Source organism: Choloepus didactylus, chromosome 2, assembly GCF_015220235.1.
Source record: "Choloepus didactylus isolate mChoDid1 chromosome 2, mChoDid1.pri, whole genome shotgun sequence".
Lineage (NCBI taxonomy): Eukaryota > Metazoa > Chordata > Mammalia > Pilosa > Megalonychidae > Choloepus > Choloepus didactylus.
In genome coordinates, this window is record NC_051308.1 from 33442798 (window position 1) to 33462720 (window position 19923).

Sequence of the window (19923 nt, forward strand, 5' to 3'; positions counted from 1 at the left end):
GTGTAAATGTCAACTGCTCAGTTTTGTTTTGACTAAAATACAGTGAAGCAATAAATTTCAGGGACCTTGGATTGAAAACCCAGGAGGCCTGGTCTTGTATAATCTGAAGGCAGAGCTTGAACTATGGCTGAGAATGGAATCCTCAGATCTTTGTTGCTTTGTTTTGTTTTGTGTTTTTACCTGCCCTTGAAGATTTCCTTATCACAGTTCATTAGATTACATCTGTTGGAGCTACAAGGAACCTTAGGGGTACTTAAATTTAGGGATTCCATGGATGAGCTTTGTAACCTGTGATGCCTCATGTTGATGTGTAAAATTTTGTTTGTTTATGGGTGTGGTGGTTTAAAGATATATCCACAGCAAGCTGATATTCATAGCAGCATTATTCACAATAGCCAAAAGGTGGAGCAACCCAAGTGTCCATCAACAGATGAACAGATAAACAAAATGTGGTCTATCCATACAATGGAATTATTTTTCAGCTGTAAAAAGGAATGAAGTTCTAATACATGTGATAACATGGATGAACCTTAAAGACCTCACGTTGAGTGAAATAAGCCAGACACAAAAGGACAATATTGTATGATCTCACCTATATGAAATAAATAGACTATGTAAATTCAGAGTCAGAAATTAGATTACAGGTCACCAGGAGCAAGGGTTTGGGTAGAAAATAGGAAGTTAATGATTAAATGTTACAGAGTTTCTCTTTGGGGTGATGGGAAAGTTTTGATAATGGATGGTGTTGACGATAGCATGACTTTGTGAATTTAATTAACACCACTGAATTGTAAACTTGAAAGTGGTTAAAATGGGATGTTTTAGGTTGTATATATGTTACCAAAATAAAAACATTTTTTAAATGTCCTTTGATTCTTTGATAGCTCTCCCTTCACACAATGGAAACGAATTCCCCTCCCATTCTGCTGGGAGTAGGCACTGCCCAGTGACTCACTTCTAATGATTGGTTGTCTAGGGCATCTGGCTTCCTCCTTCCCCTCTCTCTGGGGCATCTCGCTCTAGGGGAAGCCCACTGTCCTGTTGTGAGGGTATCCCACTGCCCTCAACAGCCATGGAGTGAGCTATCATGGAAAGGGATCCTCCTGCCCCAGTCTTGACTTTGAATCAGGGTTTCTCAACCTTGGCCCAACTGATATTTAAGGCTGGCTGATTCTTTGTTGTGAGGTGATCTCTTGCATTGTGTAGGAGGCTTAACAGCATCCCTGACCTCCACCTGACTAGATACCAGTGGCACCCCCTCCCTCAGTACACCAATCAGAAACGTCTCCAGACAATGCCAAATGTCCCTGGGGCATGGGGGATGGGCAAAATTGCCCCCATTTGAAAATCACTGCGTCAGTGACAACAGTCCTGGCCCACATCTTGACTTCAACCCCACGAGCCAGAATCATCCAGCTAAGGAGCTTCCAAATTCCTGACCCTCAGAAACTGTGACATAGTAAGTCAGTAAGTTTTGGGGTAATTTGTGATGCAGGAATAGATAACTAATTCAACAGTTATGTGAATTTTTTCAGAAGAGAGGGTCCTTACCTTTCTTTGGGTTCTCGGAGGGCATCTGATCCTAAAAGGGTTAAAAATTCCTTATCTAGGCTGCCTGCTAGCCAATCATTAAAGTCCTTTCCACAACACCCTCAGTTGTTGGTCAAACCAACTCTGCTTGCATATTTTCTGTAATCCTACCTCATAAAGTCACTCAGTACTTTGTTAAACAGAAAAATCTTAACATTCACTGAGCCAAAATCTGCCACCGGAGCTCCTGCCTGTGTGGCTAATAATCTGTGTTTTTGCAGAATTCTTTCCAGTTTGTCAATCCCTATTAAACTTAACTTCCCTGTGCCTGCTTTTTCATTTTTTTTAGGCTCCTATTCTTTGCCTGTTAATTGAATGAACTAATTCTCGCTACTCTGAAAGTATTAGCTAGCAAAAGATGGTAGATATTCTGTTTAGCAGTTCTGGAAATAGGAGCATTAGGCAAATTAGCTTCATGAGTGTCCCTGCTTGTGGAGATGATTCAGGGTTTCAGCAGCCCAAAATTGCTCGACCTTTCTCTCCATATCCCCCGAGGTCATGGACTCGCTTCCAGCCACATTCTTCTTCCTGTTAGTCAATTATCCCTGACTGCAGTAATGTTTATAATTTCTTTCATCAAGTCAGAGGACTCCCACCAATGCCCACTCGCCCAGTGATCCTCCTTTCCTGGACTGTTTCCTTAAAGGCCCCTAGAGCCTCTATTAATTTAGTGCAAAATCCAATGTGATACTTTTCCTTTGCTTCTTTGAAACGGGTCCAGCCCTATTGTTTCTCAAGCCAGCCATTGTGGGTCAGAACTATTTGCCAGCAACAAAATAGCTGGTGGAAAGAGAGACCACAGAGGAATGAAGCAAACCTTTTGCAGAACTCACTGGACCAGGGAGAGCGCATATTATATTCATCGCTGAGAGCCGGGCTGGAGGAGGCCCTTGCCACGCTCACCTGCTGAGGATGCACGGCACAGACACTACACTGGCTTTCTTTGGCTGAAAAGGCATGCAGAAAACGGGCTCACAGAGCAGGGGAAAGAAAGTTGTTAACAGCGTACTGTGCAGAACTGCATATGCTTTAAAAAATAAAAATAAAAAAAAAGAAAAGAAAAATATTTCTAGAGACAAATACCCTTATAATGAATTAGTGCTACAAGGTGGCATTAAATAAGGTATATTTGCTCTCTTAGTTAGAAAATGGACTGACTAAAAGCATTTGTCCCTGAAAAGCCATAAAAATTTAATCTAACAATAGAACTTTCAGGTGCCTTCGACTGTCTGTGAACAGCCCTAGGATGGCTCTAAAACTATCTGAAAGCAGTTGGTATGTTCTTTGTATGTTTCCCGCCTTCAGACTATGAGGTTCTGGTATTCTTTGGGCCTCCATGTTCAGCTCTTCAATTTGTCCACTGCACAATGATGCTCTGCCAAGGGATGAATGAGGCTGAAATCCAGCCTGCTCTTCCCTAGGCAAGCTCTGTGCTTTGAGATTGTATCTGCCCAAGGGAGTGTACTTTTTCTGTTTTATCTGACTCTTAACTTTTCCTTCCTCCCTTTAATGTCTCATCTCCTGGACATTGCAGGAGACCCATAGGTGTTTGTGAAAGAGGATACAAATCAATGAAAGAATGAATGGACATATTTTTCTTTCAACAGAGGTGAATGGGTGAAGCATTGTTTTTGGCCAGTCGAACAACCATTTCAGTCCTCTTCCTGGCCCCACCCCGTCCTCCACTTGACTCAGGGTACATCCTGATGCATCTAAGCCAGTGGTTCTCAGGCTTGGCTACACATTAGAATCACCTGGGGAGATTTAAAACATCCCTAAGCCCAAGATATGCTGCAGCCCCAGTAGAGCAGACACTGAGATGGGAGGAGGGACTCAAGCATCAGTGGTTTTTAAAACTCCCCAGGTGATACCACGTACACCTGGTTGATAACCTGATAACACTGCTCTAAGCCAACCATGGAGTCCTATTCTCTTACCAGTGTATTATTTAGGAAAGAGTGTGTGGCCCAGTTCTGGCCAATGATACATGAGGGGACGTCTGCCAAGAGCTTTTGTCCTCACTGCTCACTGATTAGAGGCAGAAGAAGTGGCACCTCCACTGGTCATTGGGTGGAATGAAGGCCTAGAAATGCTGCAGCCATCAGTGACCTTAAGAGGAGCTCTCTCAAGCACAAGCTGATGTGCTGGAAAAGGCAGAATAAAGAGAGAGAAGTTCCCAGTAAACATCCCCAAACTGTACATCCACCAACCAGAAGCTGCCCTCCTCAAAGATTCTCATTATCTAAGACAATACTATTTCTTTATTATTTAAAGTCATTTGAGTGAGGGTGTTCTATTACTTACAGTGAAAGATATCAGATTGATACAATTAAGAATTTTCAATCCATGAAGGACGCAATACATAAAACTCATTAAAAGTAATTTCCTCATTGGAGAGAAAGCTCAGAGTGCGTATGTGTGTTTATTTCCTATCCGCACCCCCAACCACCCCCAACCTGCCCCCAAGGAACAGCAAAATGTAAGGAGCAAGGAAATGGAACATGAGAGGAGGAGTGAGGAGGAGAAGAAAAAACCAAGCGCTAAAAACAGAGAAAAATGCATATGCATAATTTGAGTCGGAACTAAAATGATACAGCAAGCGATTCAGAAGGAGGTACTAAGTAACTTTGAGAACTTAAAAAATGCTGACAATTAATAGAGATGCAATTGGTTTGCTCAACAGAGTCTCAATGGAAGGGCTGGAATTAAAGAACTAAGGTGGCAGCGGAAAGAACAAGTTCCAGGACCAGGGGTGGGCATCAATAAATACACAAATATTTATTCAAAACCTATTCTGTGTCCTGTTCTGTGATTGCTCATGCAGGCAACAATAAATTTAAGAACACTTGAAACCCAGGTGCAAGATTTGCTTCCAAAAAAAAAAAAAAATTATTGGAAAGCACTTTATCCTGCACATAATACGTACATGCTAAATATTTGTTGAATCAACGAGGTCCAATATATGATCAAGAAGAAAACTGTTTGGTCAGGACTAGCGTGTCCTGGGAGGGTAAAGAAAGGAAAATCAGCAGGAGTTGGAGTGATTCTGGAAGGGGCCATGGAAATACAGGATCTGTGTCTGGAAATTTATAGAGGATTTATTAGGGCATAGAAAATGCAGAGTCACTTAAAGACAACATAGTGGGTGAATTCTCAGTTGTAGAACCCTGGCAGAAGCTACAGGCCAAATAATTCCTATTATTCTCAAGAAACAAGTACATTATCAATGCAGTGGAATGAAACCAAAAGTTGGTTCTTTGAAAAGATCAATAAAATTGACAAACTTTTAGCTAAACTGAGAAAGAAAAAAAAAAAAGAAGATACAAATAATAAAATCATAAATGAAAGTGAGGGCATTATTACTGACTTTACAAAAATAAAAAGGATTATAAGAGAATACTATGAACAATTGTACCAATAAATTAGATAACCTAGATTAAATGGACAAATTCCTAAAAACATACAAATTACCTAAACTGACTCAAGAAGAAATAGAAAATCTCAACAGACCTATAACAAACAAACAAACAAACAAAAAAGAGATTGAATAAGTAATCAAAAACCTCCTAAGAAAAAAAAAGTCCAGGACTGGATGGCTTCACTGCTGAATTCTACCAAACATTTAAAGAATTAACACCAATCCTTCTCAAACTCTTCCCAAAAATAGAATAGAAGGGAGCACTTCCTGATTCATTCTATGAGGCCTATATTATCCTGACCAGAACCAGATGGAGATATCACAAGAAATGAAAATTAAAGGCCAATATCCCTTATGAATATCATGCAAAAACCTTCAACAAAATACTGGCAAACCAAATCCAACAGCATATTAAAGGAATTATAAACCATGACTAAGTGGGATTTGTTGCAACAATGATTCAGCATACAAAAATCAATCAATGTACTATACCACATTAATAGGAAAAAAGGGGGAAAAACACATGATGATCTCAACTGGCACAGTGAAAGCATTTGACAAAATCCAACACCCTTTCATTATTTAAAAAAAAAAAAAAACTTTCAGAAAACTAGGAATAGAAGGGAACTTTCTTAGCATGATAAAGGACATTTGTTTAATACCCACAGCTAACATCATAGTCAATGGCAAAAGACTAAAACCTTTCCGCCTAAGTTGAGGAACAGACAAGAATGCCCACTGTCACCCTTATTACTCAACACTGCACTGGAGGTTCCAGCCAGAACAATTAGGCAAGAAAAAGAAATTAAAAGCATCCATATGTATAGAAAACCACAAGAAAGCTACTGGAGCTAATAAGCAAATTCAGAAAAGTTGCAGGGGACATAATCAATGCACAAAAGTCAGTTGTATTTCTATATCACAGCAACGAACAATCCTAAAAGGAAATTAAGAAAACAATAGCATTGTTCCAATGGCATCCAAAATAATAAAATATCTAGAATAAATTTAACCAAGGATGTGAAAGACTTATATGCTGAAAACTACAAAACACTGCTGAAAGAAATCAAAGAAGACCTAAGTAAATAGAAAGACATCCTATTTCATAGATAGGAAGACATAAAATTGCTAAGATGTCAATAATATCCAAAGTGATCTACAGATTCACCTCAATCCCTATCAAAATTCCAGTAGCATTTTTTGCAGAATGGAAAAGCTGATCCTTAAATTAATATGGAATTGCAAGGGGTCTTGAGTAACCACAACAATCTTGAAAAAGAAGAACAAAAGTGGGGTCACACTTCCTGATTTCAAAACTTACAAGAAAAATACAGTAATCAAAATAGTGTAGTACTGGCGTAAGGATAGACATATAGATCAATGGAAAAGAACCAAGAGCCCAGAAATAAATCTATACATCTATGGAAAATTTATTTTGACAAGGGTGCCACATCTACTTAATGGGAAAAGAATAGTCTCTTACAAATTGTGCAGGGAAAACTAGATATCTACATACAAAAGAATGAAAGTGGACCCCTACCTCACACCATATACAAAAATTTAACTCAAAATGGATCAATGGCTTAAATAGAAGGGATAAAACCCATAAAACTCTTAGAAGAAAATAAGGGGAAATTTTTCATGACCTTGTATTGGGCAATGGCTTCTTAGATATGGCACCAAAAGCACAAGCAACAAAGAAAAAATAGATAAAATGGACTTCTTCAAAGTTGAAAACTATTGTGCATCAAAGCAAGCCCAGACTGCAGGGCTGGGAGCTCATAAAATGGTTGTTGTTTTAAGCCACTGAGTTTTGGGCTGGTTTTGTTATGCATGAATGGATAACCAGAATAGTCACACAGACAATGAGTGGCAAAGCAGAGATTAGAACCCAGATATAGCAACCCCAGAGCCAGCTGTTGTTTTGTTTTGCTTTGTTTTACTTACACCGTGCTTCCTCCTTGACATATGAGGTCATTGGGCATAGAACTCTCAAAAGGAAACCTTGGGGTGGCTGCTGTTTCTTGAACTCTGGGAGTCACTGGAATAATTATCTTATTCCTGTTTACAGTTTAGTATACCACACCCGCACAGCATTAAGCTGCAGGCAAATCTGAAAGCCTCCAAAGCACTGGTGTTCCCTGACTTCTGGCATGGTAGTAAGGCCTGGGCCTGCTATGCCAGTTGTTATGAAACTCAGCAAATGCCACCCATAAGGCCTACACACAGTGGCCAGTGTGACTCTGCAGTGGGCCAGGAGGCTGCGCAGCACTCGGCTTCTGGAGGAGCCATGAGAGATAAGAAGAGCTGTCGGCACTGTGCCAAGTAGAGGTGGAAAACTGTGAGCCAGAGAACAGAGCAGGGCTTGAGGGAGTTCCCATAAAACAGCCTCTAACAGAGAGGCACACAGGCGCTCTGGAACAATGGTGCCCAGAAGACCACTGTGAAATCTGGCTTTAAGGCACAAAAACTGCTACCTTGAATCAAGATACCAGAATGATGCATCTGGAAATCAGAACTGCAGTCTCTGGCAATCTTGGGGGAAACCCTGTGGAAAGATCAGTTCAGTGCCTCCTGAGACATTTCTGCCAAGTCTGAATACTCAACTGAGAAGCACAGTCACCTGTTACCACACTGGTGGGGGTGGGGTAGGATCAGGGTGAGGACCTACTCCCAGGCTCACCTCAGGGACAGCTACCAGGGAGCAACTTCACCCAGGCACCCAAAGATCCCATGGGAGAAAGGGCTATGCCTGGGGACACTGAGCCCTCTGAGGTCACCAGGATTAGCAATGCTTTACAAAGAGGTAAGGTCAAAGCCACTGCAATCAGTCTTGGGTGTTTCTGAATTATTTAACCATTTCTCATTGCTACCCATTGTGGTGATGTCAGGATTTTTCTCTGTTATCCATAAAATGGCCAGGTTACACCAGTTATTTAAGGATGAGGACTATACAAACTGAAGGAAAATCTTCTGGGTCCTTTAAGAGATGTCAGTCATTGAAAGTCCAGACCTTTCAAAGCCCTCTGAGAAGAGTAGTGCATTCCAGGATTAAATCTCAACTTTGGGGTGCTGAGGCAGGAGAGAATATAGCAAAGAAGACTTGGCTGACTTGGCTGAAGCAGGGAAAGTGAGAGAGAATGTGAAGCAATAATGAAGATGCAAATGTAGGTAGAGGCCAGACCACAAAGTGCTCTTTAGACCACATGAAAACAGATAAGGCCACATCAAACTGGGAAACCAGGAGAGAGGTTTTTGCCCATGATCATAAAGCTGTTAAGAGCCTGGATTCTAACCGTAACTTCTAAGCCAATGCTCTTTCCATTATAAGAAATGTTCATTAATAGTAATTTTGTCAGTTTTACATTGTGTCAATTTCACTAAGCTGGAAATTCATCTCCCAGAATTCCTTTCCCTCTATAGTTCTGGGTTAGGGTTGACTACAAGGGAAATCTGCACAAGATTTGGAAGGCAGACATGAAGCATCAGCCATTACCTTCTCAAAGGAAGCTCTAGGGTGTCAGGTGCTACTGCAGCTTGCACACTTTGTCCCTCATCTGCTGGCTCACTTTGTCAGTGTACGGTAGCAACCAGGGTAGCAGCTCCTCCAGCTCCCACAGATTTCCTCCTTCAGCTCCTCCAAATCCTAGTCGAAGCACATGTGCAGCTCTGTGACAAAGGGTGCCAGCTTCTTCTGCACCTATGACATTGAGGTTGAAGGCAGTGAGACAGACTCCAATTCCAGCTTATCCACATAGGTTCCAGTGTGTCCTTGCTCTACCCTGTTTCACTTTTAGCTCTTCTTCCTATTTGCCAGCCCTGCTGACCTACATCAACTCCAGGCCCAACACTAGACTCCTTCACCAGCTCCCAGAAATACGTATGGTTTAATCTCTACAATAAACCCTTTGTTCAACATCATTCATAGTTTTGCTTCCCTAACTGAACCCTAACTGGTACATCATTATATTAATATTGCATAGGTTATGTGTATGTGGCAATTCTAGCAATGTATGCAGCTAATTAAAAAGAGGCTGATGCCCTCACTCTTGTATATTTGTGTGTATAATAAAGTGGATTTGGATTTTTTCCTTTGCAATATTGCAAATTTTACTTCCAAGAGGTCAACAAGGTTATTCATAATTTGATTATCAGATGTATTACTACATATTTTTATTTTATTCTACCAGAAACATCCACCTAAGAGTCTCAGCTCTGAATTACAAAGCAACCCAGATGGAAGATCATTGTTCGACTGTATGGGTGAGTTGAGGACTGTCTGGCTTACCTGCTAATTCTGAATGTATCTAAGGTAGATACACGGGTACAGTAGATAATGGATATGATCAGTATTTATTCAAGGACGAATATGATTACTCAAAAACAAAACAGAGATCTGACACATTTTGGAAAAGGTAATCTCAAAGAAAACAAAGTACTGTTTACTTGAAATGTCTTTTTTGTTCTACTCAGTGTTTAGAAAAGATCAGTACTAAAGAGCCCCAGAAAGGAAGACAAACATCCACAGGCAATGTTAGTAGATGAAATGTTATAAAAGTTAATGATTGGCGCGGGTGCCCAGCCGCCGCTGCAGGCGAGTTGGCGGGCGGCGGGCGGTGGGCTGCAGGCGCGCAGTGGCGCGGAGTCCCGGCTGTGCAACCAGCCCGACTGCGGTGGCTGCCTTTCCAGTTCCCGCCCGCGTTGGTCTATTCGGAGCACTCCACGGCTCCGGCCCGTCGGGCTTCGCCTTCGATGTGGGACTCTAGATCAAAACTCTCTCGGTGAAGCAGACGCTGCTCCCGCTGGTTTCTCAGATTACCACACTTATTAATCATAAAGATAATACCAAAAAATCCGATGAAACTCTGCAAGCAATTCAGCGTGCAGGACAAGCTGTCAACTTGGCAGTTGGAAGATTTGTTCAAGTAGGGGAAGCTATAGCCAATGAAAACTGGGACTTGAAAGAAGAAATAAAATTGCCTGCACCGAAGCAAAGCAAGCAGGAGAAACCATTGCAGCATTTACAGATGTAACCAATTTGAATCATCCAGAATCTGATGTCCGGATCACAACTTTTACAGAGAAAACAGGAGTTGTAAAGGCTGCAAGACTACTTCTTTCTTCCATGACGAAAGCGCTGTTGCTGGCAGACTGAGGGGTCATTAAGCAAATAGTAGAACCGAGAAATATGGTTCTTGCAACTATGGAAAGACAAGGCAAAGTGAATAGCTTTCAGGAGTTTGTCCAAATAGTCAGTCAATTTGGAAATGAAATCGTGGAGTTTGCACACCTAACTGTAGATAGACGAAATTATTTGAGAGATGAAAAGAAAAGGCAAAAATGGCAGCAGCCAGGGCAGTTCTCGAAAAGTGTACGATGATGCTTCTCACAGCTTCAAAGACCTGTCTCAGGCATCCCAACTGTGAATCGGCTCATAAAAACAAACGAGTATTTGACCAAATGAAAGTGGCATTGGCTAAGGTAGTTGAAATCATGACTGACTGTAAACCAAATGGAGAGACTGACATTTCATCTATCAGTATTTTCAGTGGAATTAAAGACTTCAAGATGAATATTGACGCCCTTTGGGAGAATATTTTCAGTCCAAAGAGAATCTTTCCATGATGCTGGAAGTCATCTTGGAGCGTACAGAGGACTTGACCGATTCTGCCTACACCAGCCCTGAGCACAGGGAACGCATCTTGGTACTGCCAATGCAGGCAAGAAGGGAAGTGCAGCAGTTGATTTCTGTATGGATTCAAGCTCAAGGCAAGAAAACAAAAAGCATTGCTAAAGAACTGGAACTCACTATATTGAAAATCAGTCACAGCCTCAATGAACTTAAGAAAGAACTTCATAGTACAGCATCTCAGAAAGGTTGCAGATCTGTTAAAATACCACACTGATTATGTGGCTTTAAAAGCATTAAATCTTACTGGAGTAGAAGGAAATTTAGACACTTTGACCAAATATGCCTATAAACTCTCTGAACAGAAAAGCAGCTTGTTGAGACCTGTCGATTGTTGTGACATGTATCTGAGACAGAACCTCTTGAAATAACCTGTGTACATGCAGAGGAGATATTTCAGGTGACTGGCCAGCAGATAATTTCTGCTGCTGAAACATTGACATTGCACCCATCCAGTAAAATTGCTAAAGAAAACCTGGATGTATTTTGTTAAACTTGGGAATCCCAAATTAATGACATGTCAACACTGCTAAGAGAAATCAGCGATGTATTTGAAGGAAGACGATAAGAGCCGTATGGCTACCTTTCACTTCCAAAGCCAGGGAAGAATAATGCAGACCTGAAATCTTTAAAGCCAGAGAAGCTTGACTCTGAGGAGCAAGCCAGGATAGCGAAGCTTGGACTTGAGCTGGGTTTGTTCACCTCCAACGCAGACTGCAGAATTGAGAAATGGGAAGATCTGGAGAATGAGATTGTTCAATATGGACAGAAATGTCCAGTGTGGCCTATTCTCTATATTTATGTACCAGAGAGGAGAGGAGCCACTGAAAACTTCCCAGGATTTAGTTCATCAACTAGAGGTTTTTGCCACAGAGGTTTTAAAGCTTGCTTTAAGTGTACAAGCTTTTTCAAAATAGCTAAAAGATGATGACAAGCCTACGCTTCTCCTAGAAATAAACAAGCTAATTCCTCTATGCCACTAGCTCCACATAATACCTAAGACACCCTTGCAGAATAAAGTGTCTCTAAAGGCTGACAAGTGCCTTGAAAAGGCAAGAACCATGATGGCTGTCTTGGTCCAGGTTCCCTCACTTTGCTATAAACTACTGAAGATGGACAACAAGAGATGGGTCTCAGTTACAAATAAAGACACCATGGACGACAAAGCTTGAGAAGCTGTTGGGACCAGATCTCTGGCCCATAATGTGGCAAACCTGACATTTTTAGAAAGCAAATCCTTTATATTTCAGAGAGTCAAGAAGTTTGTAAAGAAAACAGCACTGAAATCTTACTTTATTTCCTGATCATGAAACTGATTGTGAAGCTTCTTACAACTAATAAATGCCACGACAATTGATAGATTTCAATTGCAGTGTGATTTTAAGAAGGGGCATTGCCATTAACAATGTTCTTTAAAAGTCAAACCAAATATCATATCTCAATGACAGCTTAATCCAAAGAAACTACCTTGAAAACGTGCTCACCTTTAGCATATTTAACCTACACTGTTTTATATCATTATTTAAGCTTCTCATTTAAACCCTAATTTTTAGCAGGAGATACAAAAATAAGCTGAATGTTAAGGGTTTGAAAAAGATATTTCATGTAAACAACATCCAGAAAAGAGCGACAGTAGCTATGTTAATATCAGATAAATTAGACTTCAAATGTAAAACAATTAACAGAGACAAAGAAGGGCACTATACATTAATAAAAGGGACAATCCATTAAGAAAACATAACAATCATAAATATTTATGCACTGAACCAGAGTGCCTGAAAATACGTGAGGCAAACATTGACAACACTGAAGGGAAAAGTAGATACCTCTACAATAATAGTTGGACACTTCAATACATGGCTGTCAGTAATGGATAGAACATCTGGACAGAGGATCAATAAGGAAACAGAGATGTTGAATTGTACAATAAATGAACTGGACTTGACAGACATTTATAGAACACTATACTCCACAACAGCAGAATACACATTTTTCTCAAGTGCTCATGGATCTTTCTCTAGGATAGACCACATATTGGATCACAAAGCAAGTCTCAACAAAGTTTTCAAAAATTGATATTATGCAAAACACCTTCTCAGATCATAATGGAATGAAGTTGGAAATCAATAATAGGCAGAAGGTCAGAAAATTCACAAATATATGGAGGCTAAACAACACAGTTTTAGACAACCAGTAGGTAAAGGAAGAAATTACAAGAGAAATTTAAAAATATCTTGAGGCAAATCAAAATGAAAACACAACATATCAACACTTATGGGATGCAGCAAAGGTGGTGCTGAGAGGGAAATTTAATGCCCTAGATGCCTATATTAAAAGAGAAGAAAGAGAAAAAATTGAGGAATTAACAGTTCACCTGGAGGAACTAGAGAAAGAACAGCAACCTAACCCCAAAGCAAACAGAAGGAAAGAAATAACAAAAGATTATAGCAGAAATAAATGAAGTTGAGAACAGGAAAACAATAGAGAGAATCAACAAAACTAGAAGTCGGTTTTCTGAGAAAATCAAAACAATGAATGGACCCTTAGCTAGGCTAACCAAAAAAAAAAAAAAAAAGAGAGAGAGAGAGAGAGAGCAGTTGCAAATAAACACAATCAGAAATGGGAAAGGGACATAGCTACTGACCCCATAGAAATAAAGGAGAAAATGAGAGGATACTATGAGTAACTATATGCTAATAAATTAGACAACTTAGATGAAATGGACAACTTCCTAGAAAAGCATGAACAACTAACACTGACTTGAGAAGAAACAGATGACCTCAACAAACCAATCACAAGTAAAGAGATTGAGTTAGTCATCAAAAAGCTCCCAAAAAAGAAAAGCCCAGGACCAGATGGCTTCACATGTCAATTCTACCAAGCATTCAAGAAAGAATTAGTACCAATTCTGCACAAACTCTTCAAAAAAATTGAAGACGAGAGAAATCTACCTAATTCATTCTATGAAGCCAACATCACCCTAATGCCAAAGTCAGGCAAAGATACTACAAAAAAAGAAAAGAAAAGAAAATTATAGACCCATCTCTTTAATGAATATAGATGCAAAAATCGTCAACAAAATATTCACAAATCAAATCCAGCAGTACATTAAAATAATTATACATCATGACCAGGTGGGATTTATTCCAGGTATGCAAGCCTGGTTCAACACAAGACAATCAATTAATGTAATATACCACATCAATAAATCAAAGCAGAAGAAACACATGATCATCTTGATCAATGCCGAAAAGGCATTTGACAGAATTCAACATACTTTCTTGATGAAAATACTTCAAAGGATAGGAATAGAAGGGAACTTTCTCAAAATGGTAAAGACAGTATATGAAAAGCCCACAGCTAACATCATACTCAAGACTGAAAGCTTTCCCTCTAAGATTATAACAAGACAGAGATGCCCACTGTCACCATTGTTATTTAACATTGAACTGGAAGTTCTAGCTAGAGGATTTAGGCAAAAAAAAAAAAAAAAAAAAAAAAAGGCATCCAAATTGGAGAGGAAGAAGTAAAACTTTCACTGTTTGCAAATGACATGATCCTATATATAGAAAATACAGAAAAATCTACAGCAAAGCTACTACAGTGGCTACAAGATCAACATGCAAAAATCAGTAATGTTCCTCTACACAAGTAATGAGCAACAGGAGGAGGAAATCAAGAAAAAAATTCCATTTACAATAGCAACCAAAAGAATCAAGTAATTAGGAATAAACTTAACCAAGGCCACAAATGACCTATAAAGGGAAAACTACAAGAAACTGCTAAAAGAAGCCAAACAGGATCTAAGAAAATTGAAGAACATAGTGTTTGAAAAGACAAAGAAACAGCAAAGAAATATAGCTAATAAGCCACTAGAGAAGTAAAAATCAAATCCTAAAAAAAATCAAAAAGTAGGCAACAAAAAAAGAAAAGAAAAACAAAGAATAAATATAGATGAGACAGAGAAAACAACTAGCAAGATGGTAGACTAAAATTCAATCATATTGATAATCACATTAAATATAAATGATATAATCACTTCAATTAAAGGCAAATATTGTCAGATTGATTAGAAGAGTAAGACCAAATATACACTGTCTGAAAAATTAAAAATTAAAAATTAAAGGATGAATAAATATATACCATGCTATTCATAAGCAATATATATTAATATCAGATGAAGTAGATTTCAGAATAAAGAATACCACCAGCAATAAAAGACATTTCATAATGACAAAGGGGCAGTTCATCCAAAAGAGGAATATCCTAAATGGGTATATACCTAATAATAGAGCTTCCAAATGTAGGAAGCAAAAACTGACATAACTGAAAGGAAAAATAGATAAATTCACATTTACAGTTTGAAATTTCAACACTCCTCTCTCAGAAATGAATAGAACAAGCAGAGAGAAAATCCGTAGATAGAGATTTAAACTTAATCAGTCAACCTGACCTAATCGACATTTATAGAACCCTTTACCTATTAAATGCAAAATACTTATTCTTTTCAAGTGAAGATGTAACATTCACCAAAGTAGTCCATGTTCTGGGCATAAAACAAACCTTACATTTAAAAGAACTGAAACACTACAGAGTATGTTCTCTCACCACAACAGAATTAATCTAGAAATAAATAACACCACACACCTATTAGAATGGGAAAAAAAGAAAAAGTAGAAAAAACCTCTGACAATACCAAGTTCTAACAAGGATATGCAGTCACTGGAACTCTCACACTTTGCTAGTAGGGATGTCAAATAGCATGATTACCTTGAAAAATTATTTAGCAGGTTCTTATAAAGTTAAATATATACCTATCATATAACCCAGTCATTCCACTTCTAGATATTTACCCAAAAGAAATATAGACACATGTCCACAAAAAGACTTGTACACAAATATTCTTGGCAGCTTTACTCATAATAGGTAAAAACTGCAAACAATCTGACTGTCCATGTACAGGGAAATAGATTGTGGTATACCCATACAATGGAATACTACTCAGCAATAAAAAGGAACAAATGACTGATACATGAAATAACATGGATAAATCTCAAAAACATCATTGCTGAGCCAAAGAACCCAGATCCAAAAAAAGTATATATAGTAAGACCTATTTATATTAAATTCCAGAACATGTAAAACTACAATATAGTAACAGCAAATCAATGTTTGCCTAGCACTGGGAGGAAGTGAAGTTGACCAAAAAAAAATTATAAAGTAGTATTCCCAGGGCAGGAGTACAACCAGTCCTCAGGAAGGAAAGAACTGGAACCACGGCTGGGAACACTGCTGGGGCCCTCTCCTATCTCTGGGCCTCATGTAAGTCCACCACCTTCTTTTCTTGGTGTGCTGGCTTTTTCTGCTTCTCCTATCCAAATGGCAGAAAACAAAGCCAGGGAAGAGGACAAGTTTCTGCCTTATGATGTAGCCATGTGGAAAGTGACCAAATCCACTCTACTGGATCCTATGTCCAAATTCCTATGAAAGAGACTCATTGATTTAGGTTCTCATCTCTGAACCTAAGGGTAAGGGGTAGGGAAGAAAATCTTAGGCAGGAGTTATCTCGAGACCAAGACAATGGCCTAAGCACCACAGGAGACGTGTTTTATGTTCTGCAGTTTTTGATTGGTTCTCAGTCCAGCTCAGCCATGGCACTCACTGCTCCAGCCAGAGCATGGGTTTTTAGGACAGAGCAGACATATCTGACCAATCCCTGAAATAAATATTGACAATTTTGATGAGCAACTATTTCAATTTCTGGCAGAAATGTGTATTCTTTTTGATGAAAATGGCAATAAAATTGGACCTGGGACCAAAAAGAATTGTCACATGAATTAAAACATTGAGAAAGGACTATTGTATCGAGCCTAAAGCATCTTCTTAATCAACACAGAAAATGAACTACTGCAGCAGAGATGATATGCTAAAATTCCCTTTCCAGGCCGTTTTACCAGTAATTGTTGTAGTCATCCTTTAAGTAATCCGGGAGAACTTGAAGAAAATGATGCAATTGGAGAAAGCAGAACAGCACAGAGGACTTCAAAAGCTGATGTAGGAATTCCCAAGGAATAAATTCCTCCAGAAGACATTCCTTATGTAACACAAGTTTGCTACGGGGCTCTATCTGATGATGTTTGAGGTGAACACGAAATTGATTACATCCTGCTTGTGAGGAAGAATGTAAGTCTGGATCCAGATCCCAATAAGATTAAGAGCTATTGTATGTATCAAAGGAAGAACTAGAAGAATGGAGAAAAACAGCCAAGGGTGAAATTAAGATAACTTTGCGATTAAAATGATTGCAGAGACTTTTCTCTTTAAAAGGTGGGATACCTTTATTTAAATCAATTTGTTGAACAGGAAAAACATATGGAATGTGAATGCATGGATGAATGATTTTTAAAGTATTGAAAAACTCTATATAAACTTAAAATGATTTTTTAAAAAATCCCAGACCCAACATCCTTTAGATCTTTAATGGTGGCACTAACCTTCACCATCCTAACCACCAGGATTTGATCTTGTTTTTAATTTAATATCTTAGGCCTGAAGTATAGTGCTGAAGTGCTGTCTAGTGCTCTAAGTGCAAGAAGGCTGTGAGATGCTTTATGGAGTAAATACGTGTGTTAGATAAGCTTCATTCAGGCATGAGTTACAGTGCTGTTGGCTGTGAGTTCAGTATTAATGAATCAACAATATACATTAAATAAGGTGACTTTAAACAGAAGCACACATAAAATCAGGTTATGTGTTGATTGGTTGATGAAAATGTTGTGACCAGAGGCTTGTAGGAATCTAGCCCTGTATTTCCCCTAGGAGCAATGGTTCAGTACTCACTAATTCAGTGTTTGCGGTAACATTATAGAACATCACTGCAAATAATAAGAATCGACTGTATTCCATAGTGTTGGCCAAGGGTCACCCTCATGATCTAGGTGGTTCTGTAGGTAAGCACACAGTCAATCGAGACAAGCCAAGGCCATGCAGGAGCCCCATGTTGGGTGGAAAGGGCAGGCTCTAGCAGGCCTTTCATGCTTAGTCATTGGCTAAGAGCAGCCTGGGGAGAGCATGTATTCTGGGGTAGATCCCAGGGTGCAGCAGTTGGAGACTGTCAGCCAACTATACTCCTCGCAGCGGGAAATCTGAGTGGCACACCTCCATGGCTTCCACAACCCACAGCAGGAAAAATTTTCAAAAGCCTCTTCTCTTCCTCTTCAGTGAGGTGGCTGAGATGCTGAGAGGCAGCTGCAGAGATGCAGATTTCGTGAAGACCCTCATGGGCAAGACATCACCTTCAAGGTCAAGCCAGAGACATGCCTGAGTATGTCAAAATCCAAGACAAGGCAGGCATCCCATCTGACCAGCAGTGCCTAATGTTTTGCAGGCAAACAGCTAGAGGACAGCCACACTCTCTCAGACTATGACATCCAGAAACCCTGACCTGGCATTTTTTCCTCAAATTTTGCCCTCCTTCCTTGGGAGTTTTCTGTCTTCTTTTATGGCATTCAAAGGAGGAGTAAGCTTTGCTTGTGTTGGGTGAATACAAGTAAACTCGTAGGGAATGAGTGGCCAGAAGGATATTGAACTCTGCTTCTGCATCATGACTTGTTCATGGCTTTTTACATTAGCTATCTGATGAAAGAGGTTGCTATTACTCCTTCAAAGAAGTGTTATTCTTCCTTGGCCTTGGCTCCATTACACAGATTGATAAAGAAAGAAACTTCCATTAACACACCAGTAAATTTTGCCCAGCATACAGTCTTTAGAACTAATGCCTCATAAATACAGGAAAGAACATTTAATTACCTCTGGGCACAATTTAGAGAAACAAGACATACGAAAGAGGGGCAGGGAGCCGATGTTTTATGTGCTGAGATGTTTTACCTAAGTGATTGCATTTAATTTTCACTACAGCCCTAGGAAATAGGTTTACTAATCCCCTCCCCGATCGTTTTTAACCAAATGCTACTTTTGTGTGGGTCTCAGGAGAAACCGTTATTTGGTGACCATCCTAGGATTCATTCTAAGAAAATGTATCTGCCAGGAATCTCAAGATGGAGCGTTTACCCTGGATTATTCAGATGAGACCTAAAGGAAAACACAAGGATCCTTATCAGAGACAGGGAAGAACAATGAAAACAGTTTGGAGTGATGTGCTTTGAAGATGGAGGAAGGGGCCATGAGTCAAGGAATACAGATGGTCCCTAGAAGCTGGAAAAGGCCAGGAAACATATTTGTCCCTAGAGCTCCAGAAGGAGCACTGACATGCTGACACTTTAAATTTAGCCCCAATGAAACTGATTTTCAATTTCTTATTTCCAGAACTGTAAGGTAATAATGTCATGTTGTTTTAAGCCACAGAATTTGTGGTAATTTCCTCCAGCAGCAATAAAAAATTTAATACATGAACCCAGTCTCAGTAATCATATCAGTTTTGTTGCATTTTATTAGTTACTAATGAATCACAAGACTCTAGATTCAAGGGAATAAATACAGACTCCACCTCTTGAAGGAAGAAGTGTCAAGGAATTTGCAATTATTACACCAGTATTATTAAAAATAATAACATTGACTATGAATAACATAGACCCTATTCTATCAACCCGATTATTGTAATACCAGTATTTTAGATGTACTAATCAGAAATATTAATAAAACTTGCCATGGGTAGCATGGATCTTAATCTAGCGACATTATTCTTGAATTTAGTCTAAGTACAATTTTCTTACTCTCTGGATTAGTGTTTTTCAAACTGTTTTGGAAATGGGACAACTGTAATTCTGGATAGTCTTTACAGAAAATAAAACATCAAGTTACTTAACTTTCTCTAAACCCATCAGCTTTCTCAACTGTAAAATATGGATAATAATAAATAACTCAAAGTTTTATTGCAGAATGAAGGGAACATTCCTTGGAGAGGGTCAGTACAAGGTAGATCAGACTTAGATTTCCAGAAGCCGAATTAGGGCTGTCAATGATGCATGGAAAGGAGAGTCCTAGAAGATGTGGTTTTCCAATTACCTGAGGTGAACATGGTTGTGTGTTGTAATGGGATTAGCAACAATAACATGAAAGGGGGTGGGAAATCAATTCTAGGATACAAAGTCTGAGGTTCCCAAATAAAGTTGGCGAAATGGTAGCGTCTAGAGCATGCACACTGTTCCTTCCATCAGCTAAGGCAGCATTAAACTAAGTCAAAATGATGCACACTGGTATCCTAGGT

The 19923-nt window shown here is 39.3% G+C and overlaps 2 pseudogenes; both read left to right on the top strand.

The window, feature by feature from the left end:
- The first annotated feature begins 7211 nt into the window (after window positions 1–7211).
- LOC119511331 lies at window positions 7212–11869 on the top strand (annotated as a pseudogene).
- A 4207-nt stretch (window positions 11870–16076) lies between these two features.
- LOC119511343 lies at window positions 16077–17096 on the top strand (annotated as a pseudogene).
- The last annotated feature ends 2827 nt before the right edge of the window (window positions 17097–19923 follow it).